At 54.6% G+C, this 10,146-nt stretch overlaps 1 pseudogene; it reads right to left on the bottom strand.

The window, feature by feature from the left end:
- Positions 1-5,452: 5,452 nt before the first annotated feature.
- Positions 5,453-9,265, bottom strand: LOC136004447 (copine-7-like; annotated as a pseudogene).
- Between the last annotated feature and the right edge of the window lie 881 nt (positions 9,266-10,146).

Here is a 10,146-nt window from a genome sequence, read left to right as displayed (position 1 = left end):
ATCATCTTTGTGGCTCTGCGCTGGACTCCTTCAAGCAATTCCCTGTCCTTCTTGAACAGAGGGGCCCAGAACTGGACGCAATATTCCAGATGCGGCCTCACCAACATAAGCGATCCTGTAATCTGGAGAAATCAAGAAGGAAATAATAGAAGGCAGCAATGGATCTTACAAACAAATATAATTGGAAAAAGTTGTTGGCAAATTTTAGAAAATTATGGCAAACCAGTAGGAAATTTGCTTTGTGAAGGAGGTTATATATGGAACAGAACAAAGAAAGACTGGGAAAAATGGGGAGATCCTATAGAAATGAATCACCAATTCCGTAACTGGACTAATGGAACTAATATACCAAACGGTTGGCCCACTCCAGATGGACATTATTGGATCTGTGGTAAAGTAGCCTTTGCATTTTTAGCTAAAAATTGGACAGGATCATGTGTATTAGGAACAATCAGACCTAGTTTCTTTTTTATTACCTATAAGCCGAGGAGAACATTTGGGAGTCCAGTTATACACAGAAACAGATGAACTAAGAAGGAAACGATATAAAAGGGAACTACAAATTGGTAACTGGAAGGACAATGAGTGGCCACCCGAATGAATAATGTCTTACTATGATCCGTCAACTTGGGCGGAAGACGGGTCCTGGGGATACCGGACCCCTATATATATGCTGAATAGGATCATAAGTTTACAAGCTGTAGTAGAAATAGTAGTAAATACAATGAAAGATGCATTAGGATTAATTGCGAAGCAAAATACCAAAATGAGAACTACAATATATCAGAATAGCCTAGCCTTAGATTATTTGTTAGCTCAAGAAGGAGGGGTTTGTGGAAAATTTAATCTTAGTAATTGTTGTTTAGAAATTGATGATGACGGAAAGACCATAAATGAACTTAGAGATGAAAAAGACAGCTCATGTTCCAGTACAAACATGGAATGGAATCAATTTTGGAGGACTAGAATCTTGGAGACAATTTTTAACAGGGATTGGATTACTAAAGTTGGTATAGTGGTGTTGGGAATATGTGGGGGATTGTTAATTATTCCATGTATAATCCCGTGTTTCACCAAACTGATACATATGGCTATACAAAACAGGCAGTTAACCGCCATACCTTTAGAACCAGAATTAGCAAATAAGGGAGGAACTCACTCATTAGTGATACTAAAGGCCAAAACAACTCCAATATTATCCGCGGCTCGAAAAGCGGTTATTAGATTAGAAGCCAAAACACGAATCAGTAAGTTACAAGAAAACAAAGGGGGAAATTGTGAGGTATACAGGAATGATTCGTGTCAGCAACTTAGGAGTTCTTGTCACCATTGCACTTTATGTGGAATCGGAACCCCTCGTGACCATTGTATCTTGTGTGGGATGTATAGGAACGATCATCATTATTATAAATGTTCCTGTCAATACAATGATGAGAGAAGAAGAAACAAAGGAATAATCCCTCTTACTCAACCGTTTTGTTTTTCAAAGGGTGCTTTGTTTAACTGCTCGGAACCACTTTGTTTTTCAAAAGGTGCTTTGTTTAACTGCTCGGAACCGCTTTGTTTTTCAAAGGGTGCTTTGTTTAACTGCTTGAATGCTTTGAGGGGGTTAGGTAACTAAGAGATAGATACATCCTGTTACAGGATAAGTAACCAGATAAGGAATGGAATTTATGGGGCTAAGATGGTGGTTAATTGCATGTGAAAGACATCTCCCCGTTAATGTATGACCAAGAAGTTTAGCAATGTCTTCACCGGAGAAAGACCCCAGCAACAAGAAAAGAATAATGGAAAGGGGTCACGTCGGCATCCGGGTACAGAAGAAGGGATTGGCTGAGACCCCGGACCAAGAAGTATAAGAGACTAGACCCCAAAGACCCCGGTGTGCGTCTCTGGTGGAGCGGAGACTCCCTGGCGCACCCAGCGCTGCTTGCTTATTGCCTCTCGATATTAATCAATTGTAATAAAATAATTGAATCAGATCATGGCTAAGATGAAATTTTTATAACACCGGCAGCACCAGGAGCTGCCTGCATGTCTGGGAGGTGGCCAGGTTCAGGGCCAGCCCCTCGCCAGGAAGGACCCCCCCCCCCCCCCCGGTCCCCACAGCCCTGCAGCCACTGCCTCCCTCTGAGCACAGTGCAGGGGACCCCGGCCCCAGACATGGGCTCCCTTCCACAAAACCCACTGCCCTGTGGATAGGGGCAGCTATCCCCTGTCCTGCCTCAGCCCTGTCCTGTCCCCAGCCCCCAGTTGCTGTCAGTGGTGGGGGCTCTGGGGGTCCCACATAGCATTGCCTTGTGCCACATCGTGCTGTGCCAAGTCATGCTGTGCCAAGCCATGCCATGCTGGGACATCCAATGTTGAGCTGGGCTAATCTGCGCCACATCATGCTGTGCTATGCCATGCTGTGCCATTGGGTACTGTACCACATTGTGCTGAGCCATGCCATGCTGTGGTGTGCCATGGTGAGATGTGCAGTGCCATGTCATGCTGTCCCATACTGCATGGTGCCATGCCATGTAGTGCCCTGCACAGGGTTGGCACTGCCCTGACACTTGTGTCCACAGGCACCACCTGGATGCAGGAGATCCTGATGCTGCTGTTCAGCCATGAGGATGTCTTCTCAGTCAAGACCATCCCCAACTGGGAGTGGGTGCCCTGGCTGGAGCAGATAAACTTCAGGGAGGCACTGCAGGATATGGACGTGTGCTGGCTCATCACCACCCACCTGCCCGCCCACATCCTGGCCTCTGCCCTGCATCAGAGCAAGGCTAAGGTGAGGGGCTGGGATGGTCTGGGGCTGTCCCTACAGGGGCAACCCATGCCCACAGGGCTCCCTGCAGCTGGGGTGATTGCCGGGGGCTTTCTGAGCAGAATCCCCCCTGGCCGTGGGGCTGACACCATCCCCCCCAGGTGATCTACACTGGCTGGGCAGCCAGACCCCATCGTGGCGGCACAGCATGAGTCTACAATGCCAGTGTTGGCTGGTGGAGCCTGCAGCACAGAGAAGTCTCCTTCAGAAGCACCCAGGGTGCATCCTCTGCAATCCCTCCTCAGATACCCTCTGCCCCTCATCCCTGCCCCAGTGTGCCCCTCATGATGCCTTTGCCCCCCCCCCCCCCCCCCCCCCCCACCTTCCCCACCTTCCTGGTGTGTTTGCACTCAGAAATTGTGCCCACACACCCGTAGCACCCTGGGGTGCCCCAGGCAGGCAGCACCCTGAGCACCCCCCAGCCCTGCAGCCCCTGTCCTGCCATGCTCCAAGGAATTGCAGTATCAAACCACTTGGGAAGCACAGGCACTGTCAATAGTTGACCCCTGGATTAATTAGCATCCTCTGGGTCAGTGTGGCACAGTACCATGGCGGGGGGTGGTGGGGGTGGTGTGTGAGGGCTCAGCCCCAGCATGAGCAGGACCCCTCACCAGGGCTGCACTGAGCCGGGGGCAGGCAATAAGACCCTCATTGGGGTCTCTGGTACTGCAGCCTGGTGGCACTGGCACCCTGCTATCCCTGCCACTGCTCCCTATGCCAGTGGGTGTAGCCCATGGTGACATTGAGCAGCCCCATGGGGTCCCCCCACACCTGACGGTGGGGCACCCAGCTGGTCCCATGGCTTGGGGTGCTAGGGCAGGCCCCTGCCTATGCCAAGAGCCGCAGGCAGCATAGCCTCATCAGGCACTGGGTTTCTATGGTGATGTCTATTATTCTGCTTTATAAGAGATGAAGCAGGAGCTATAAATATGCAGGTGGATTGGGGAGGTGCGGGCAGGGTGATCTGTGCATGCTGGAGTGCCAGCAGTGCCAGAGGTCCTGGTGGTTCAGTGTGGCCATCCCAGTGGATGGGTGAGTGGCTGTCCGGATGGGGACAGGCTGGCGCCCCTGGTGACAGCAGCATCCCCAGCTCCAGAGCCCAGCTCGGTGACACCGGTGTGGCACATTCTTGGGTGGCCCCTGTCCCGGGCCCCAGTTTCAGTTGCCGTGGTGGCCTTGGGTCACACCCCACCCTGGTGGATGTCACAGGGACAGCAATATGCAGCATGTGGCACAGGGTGAAGGGCACGTGGCACATGGCACTTGGCAGGAGGTAGGTGGCACACAGCAAACATACTTGGCTTTAGGTGCAGCAGATGGGGCACAGCATTTGGTGTGCTGCACATGGCAGCTGTGTGGCACAGCACACTTGTGTGGTACATGGCACAGCGTGGCACATGGCATGCAGCTCACAGCCCATGACCCAGAACATGGCACATAGTATGCAGCACATGGCACACAGCATATGACACACAGCACAGGGTACATGGCACATGGTGTAACATGGAGCACATACCATGAAGCACACAGCAGGTGGCACATGGCATGTGGTACATGGCACATGGAACATGGCATGTGGCACACAGCATGTGGAGCATGACACATGTCACACAGCACATGGCAAAGCACATGGGCACATAGCATGCAGCACAGTGCATGGCATGCAGCATGCAGAAAATGGCATGTGGCATGCAATATGCAGCACATGGCAGAGTACATAGCACATGGCACACAGCACAGGGCACATGTATGGCATGAGGCATGCAGCACATGGCACAGCACGTGGCATGCAGTGCATAGCATGTGACCCACAGCACATAGTACAGCACATGGCCCACGGCATGTGGCACATGGTACGTGGCACATAGCACATGGCATGTGGCACTCAGCAGAGGCAATGTGCTGGGCAGGGACAGAAGGAAAGTGCTGGCACTGCCTCTGCTTCCACTCCCATGGCTTGGATTTTGGGGCTGCAGCACAGCGGGATGGACAGTGGCTCCACACAACTTGAAAGTGGCAGCTGCTCAAAGGTACCACAGCTCAGAAGTGCCGGCGCTGCCCTGCATGCTGCCAGTCACGAATCCACCTAAATATAGGGGCAGCCAGAGCAACCGGGGCTGGGGCCACATTCAGCTCTTGCTTGACACTGGCTAGGGATGGGCAGCACAGTGAGGGGCATGAGGGGACATGGGCAGCACCCCAAGAGCTGCCTGTGCCTGTGCCCCGCTGAGCACCCAGAGAGAGATTCGGTGTAGGTGCCCAGAGAGCTCGCGGCACAAGCACAGGGTTGGTTGCTTTATGGGGGACCCTGCATGCTATGGGGGTTTCATCATGCAGCCTCCAAATAATGTCACAGCAACAGACAAGCAGGGACTGAGGGGACCACAGGTACAGCAGGGACTGAGCAGAAACGGGCTGGGGGCCATAGAGCACTGGGACTGGGCAATGCCACCGAGGACCCCTGGGCAGTGCAGGGGAGGTGTCCTGCACCAGGGCACTGGAACCATCCCCATGCCCCTAGTACCAGTAGGGACACACTGCTGGCTCCTGGTGTCCACCTGCCCAGCAAGGAGGGGGCTGTGGCAGGGCTGGGACCTGGCAGGGACCCCATCAGTCCCCACACCATGTCGGGGGGGTTCACTGGGGAGAGCTGAGATTGAAGGCAGAGGTCTCTGGCCAGGGGCAGTGGGGGGGGGGGGAGGCCTTGTAGCTGTAGTACTCCACCACCTGCTTGGGCACCTCTGCCAGCACACGCTTCACCAGGGCTGCTGGTGATGCCTGTGGGACAAGGGACACCAGGGACACCAGGGGACATGGGTGAGCTGGGGCACCATGGCACCCACACACCCCAGCATGCGGAGCAGCACTAGTGGGGCACCGGCTTGCTGTGCCGCGATACTTGGTCCTGCCATGGGGATGGCAAGGGACAGGAGGGGATGGGAGGATCATCAATGCGCCACTCACATCCCAGAAGAGGACAAACAGGACAATGTCCCAGAGGACAGGCTCACCCTTGGGGGAGTGCAGAATGCCACTGTCCCCATCTAGAATCTGCATGTCAGTGAAGTCGATGTTGTCAACCCCCCACGATGATGATGGACATGGGCAGGCAGCAGGTGCGGACAATGGCTCCCCACGTGTCCGCCTTGTCCATCACCACTCCGTCCATCAGGATCAGCAGGATGAAGTATTGCTAGGGGGGAGGGAAGCTTTGGGTGGGCTGCCCAGACTCATTGCCAGCCCCATGCAGGGGGAGCTGGACAAGGGCTTGGCTTTGATGTTGGAGCAGCTACAAGTGGCATGAGCATGTAAGGACTCAGCCTAGCCCTGAGCCAGCTGGCCAGGGACAGTGGGTACATACCAAAGCCTTCTTTGTCCACTCCTTGTCAGCTGCCACATGAGCCACCTTGAAGATGATGTGGGCCATGTTGGTGGGGCTGTGCAGCTGGATTTTGGGCAGATAGCTCTGGTAGGACTCCACAACACTCTGGATGCCTGTGGGGGAAGCGAGGGGTGAGTGGGGATGTCCTGGCAGCACCAGGCTATGGCACAGGGGAGCTATGGGACCAGCCTCCCTGGAGCTGGACTCACCCTCACATTCATCATTATCAGGGTTGAAGTTGATGGTGAAATCATGGAAGACCTGGAGGGCAAGAGGGGAGGGGGCAGCCAGTGCCCAATCGGAAACTTGCCAAGCCCCACGGGAGCCACAGCCAAGGGTGCTGGGAGGGAAGAGTGCATCCCTAAGGTCCCAGCACCCCAACCACCCCCTTACCTCATACTTGGGGGAGATCTTTGCACCAAAGCACAGAGCTGAGAATTTCTTATCCCTGCAAGAGAAGGGGTGTGAAGAGCCCCGGCAGTGCCAGCACTAGGGTGATGTCCTGGGTTCAGCTGTAAAACCTATTTTTCTCTTTTTTAGTAGCTAGTGCAGTGCTGTGTTTTTGACTTTAGCCTGAGAACAATGCTGATAACACACCAATGTTTTTAGCTGTTGCTAAGTAATGCTTACTCCGATTAAGAACTTTTCGGTCTCATGCTCTGCCAGTGAGGAAGGGCACAGGAAGCTGGGAGGAAGCAGAGATAGGACACCTGACCCAAACTAGCCAAAGGGATATTCCATACCACAGCACATCATGCCTAGTATATAAACTGGGGGGAGTTACCCAGAAGGCCAGATTGCTGCTCGGGTTGGGCTGAGTATTGGTTGGCAGGTGGTGAGCAAGTGTATTGTGCATCACTTGTGTTTATTGTTTTCTTTTCCTTTTCCCCTTCCCCTTTTAGTTTTATATTCTCTCCCCTTGTTATTTCCCTTATAATTATTATTGGTGGTAGCAGTAGTAGTTTTGTACTATACCTTAGTTACTGGACTGTTCTTATATCAACCCGTGGGATTTACATTCTTTCGATTCTCCTCCCCATCCCTCCGGGAGTGGGGAGGGGGAAAGAAGTGAGAGAGCGGCTGCGTGGTTCTGAGTTACCAGCTGAGCTTAAACCATGACAGGTGACCAGTACCAGGGTGTCCTGGCCGCTGGGGACCTGCCAGAGAAACTGCCCTGTCATAGTCTTGGCAGAGATCTCGCCCACTGCGAATAGTGCCTCGAGGTATCATCGGGCTGGTAGTGGTTGATATAGTGCAGGGAGCAGGTGTTCCAGGTGTCTCCATTGGAGTCTGTGAAGTTGATGGTGACCTGGCAAGGGAGCGGCAGTGAGAGTCCCCCCAGGGTCAGTAGAGCCACTGGAGTATCCCCACTGGCATCAAGTGGCTCTGCTGCCACTCAGGAGAGCCCAGTGCCAGAGCCCTTGGTGCTTCAGGTTGGGGGATGCCCCTCATCGTGAAATGGATCTGGAAGCTGCCCGTGATGTAGTCCAGGAAGAAGTAGACCCTGTGGATCTTCCAGAAGGAATTGCGTCAGCCAGTCCTGCCCCATGCCGCCCCACAGGAGCCAGGCGCAGCACAGCTTGGCATGGCATGGCACAGCATGCGGGTGCTCACCTTCAGGTCCAGCAGCACCATGACCCCCTAGTTCTTGTAGTTGCACTTCTTGATTTTGTACTTGGGGTTCATGCAGTCCCACTGCACTTACAGCACATTGCACCTGCACTGCCTTTGCCACCCCAGCCCAAGGACATGGCCCCACACACTGGCATCCCCTCACCCACAGCCACACAGCCTTACAACCTCGCAGCTCCATAACCCCGCAGCCCTGCAGCCTCAGGGTGCAACTGCCTTTCCACACTCCCAGCTGGGGTCAATTTGCCCCAAGGAGCACAAACATACCATCCCTTTCCTAAAGAAGGGGTCAGTGAAAGGAGGACAACCCCAAAACCAGAGGAGGAGCTGGGAGGTGCTTCCTGGAATGAGATCTGCTGGTGGCATGGAGGGATGACCCCACAAGCTGTCCCTACATCCCCTTGTCTCTGCACCCACCTTGTTCTTCCCCATTGCCTTCTGCATCTTCTTGAAGGTGGTGAAGAACTCCCGGATGAAGTTGTGTTTGCCACAATTCATAGTCCCACACCACACACTGTGGCAGGACACAGCTCAGCCATGGCTGGGCAGCGCCCGGCTGGGTTGGACCATGCATCCTAAACTGCACTCAGCCCTGGCACTGACCTCAGCACCATTCCCAATGGCTTGGGGTCTCCAGCCACAGGGAAGCCAGGGTACACGTGCCCTGGGGGCAAGGATGGGGTCCCCCATTGCCCTTCCTCACCCTCGGCTTCCTCTTCTCACAGCTGCAGAATGAGTTGAGAGAGATCTTGAAGGACTCCCAGATGGGGCTGAGGTTGTTCTTCACCACCTGTGGGGTGAGAGGCTCAGTGGGGCCAGGCAGCTATGGGCTGGCTGAGGGTTGGATACTGCCTGGCCTCATCTCGGTGTGATCGTTGCAGTCGTCATTGATGCAGTATATCTCCAGGAAGGGATCTGACTTGCTGAAGAGGTCCTGGAGGAGGGAACATGGGTCAGAGCACCCTCTGCCCTGCCCATCCTGCCCACCCTGGCTCCCTCCAGCTCCCTGCCTGCGGGACCTGGCTCACATTATCATCCAGCTTCTTGGCCTGGAAGGCAAGCTCCACCTTTGCGAAATGATTTGCATGTGTGCCCAGAGCTGCAATAAAGAATGCTGCTTTCTAAAACTCAAAATCAAGTCTTAGAGAGTTTCTCCAACTGGCTTCTGTGATAACACTTGCTAGTGTTGACTCAACAGGACACATCCTGGCCAGGGCACCCTGCCAGCCACCAGCCCCTGCCCACCTCCTACCTGGAGCAGCACCTCTGCTGAACACAAGCTACCCAGACCCTGGGGACCCCCTCTGTGGTGGGGTGGCCAAGGTGCAGCAGGTCCAACCCATGTAGCACTGTGCCTCCAGCTCTGTCATGTGGCTCTGGGTCTTGGTCACCTCAGCCCCTCTGGTGCTGGTTCCTGCCAGCCTGTCTGGGGCCATTTCAGCTCTCAGACCCAATAGGCAGTAGCTGAGCTGGCTTCAGCCACCATCTTGTCTGGGCTGGGGGACATGTGCTGGCCGAGACGGAGGACACAGCTCACAGAGTCCCTTCAAAAGGTGGCCCAGGAGAGTCCCTCTTGCCTCTTGGATCTGAAGCTTGCATGGCACAGCATGGCATGGCTTGGCACACAGTGGCACATAGGGTACAGCTGTCTCAGCATGGCACAGCCTGGCATGGGGCCCCTTGCTCCAGCTCTGGCTCCAGCTCTGGCTCCAGTGAGCGGGGTCAATTACACACAGAAGGATTTAGCGCTAAATCTACCAGCTGAGCACGGGTAATTAGCAAGTGCAGAGCTGCCAGTGCCAGCCCAGAGCTAATCCATGGGGGAGTGATGGGAAGGAACCATCCTGGCCCCAATGCCAGTCACAGCACCAGAACCCCACAGTGCAGTGCAGTGAGTGGCATACAGCTGCAGTGCCAGCCCTGACCCTGTTCTGAGCTGGCTGTCCTGGTCCCAAGCCGGGTGAGGCCAGCCCAGAGGTGGCCAAGGTGCCCCTTGGCCCTGGCCTGAAGCAGTGGAGGTGTGCTGGAGCCATGTACTGTGGTCACCCTGTTCCCAGGCCCTGCCAGAGCCCCAGAGCCTTGCTCTGACCAAGATGTCTGCACTGTCTCCATGCACTGTGAGTGTCCCACAGCTCCCTGCCCTGCCCTGTGAGTCTCATGCTCTGTGCCCTGCACTGGCACCATGAGCTTTGTACTTTGTGTCCAGCATCCTCCATGTGCACCCTGCTCTGCACCCTGCACCCTGCTCCCCACCCTGTACCCTGCTCCCCACCATCTCCTGCTCCTTGCATCCTGTTCTGTGCCCTGAACCATGCTC

The sequence above is a fragment of the Lathamus discolor genome, chromosome W (genome assembly GCF_037157495.1).
Source record: "Lathamus discolor isolate bLatDis1 chromosome W, bLatDis1.hap1, whole genome shotgun sequence".
Lineage (NCBI taxonomy): Eukaryota > Metazoa > Chordata > Aves > Psittaciformes > Psittacidae > Lathamus > Lathamus discolor.
The sequence above is the reverse complement of the archived record's forward strand: the minus strand, read 5'-3'. Positions and strand labels throughout refer to the sequence as shown.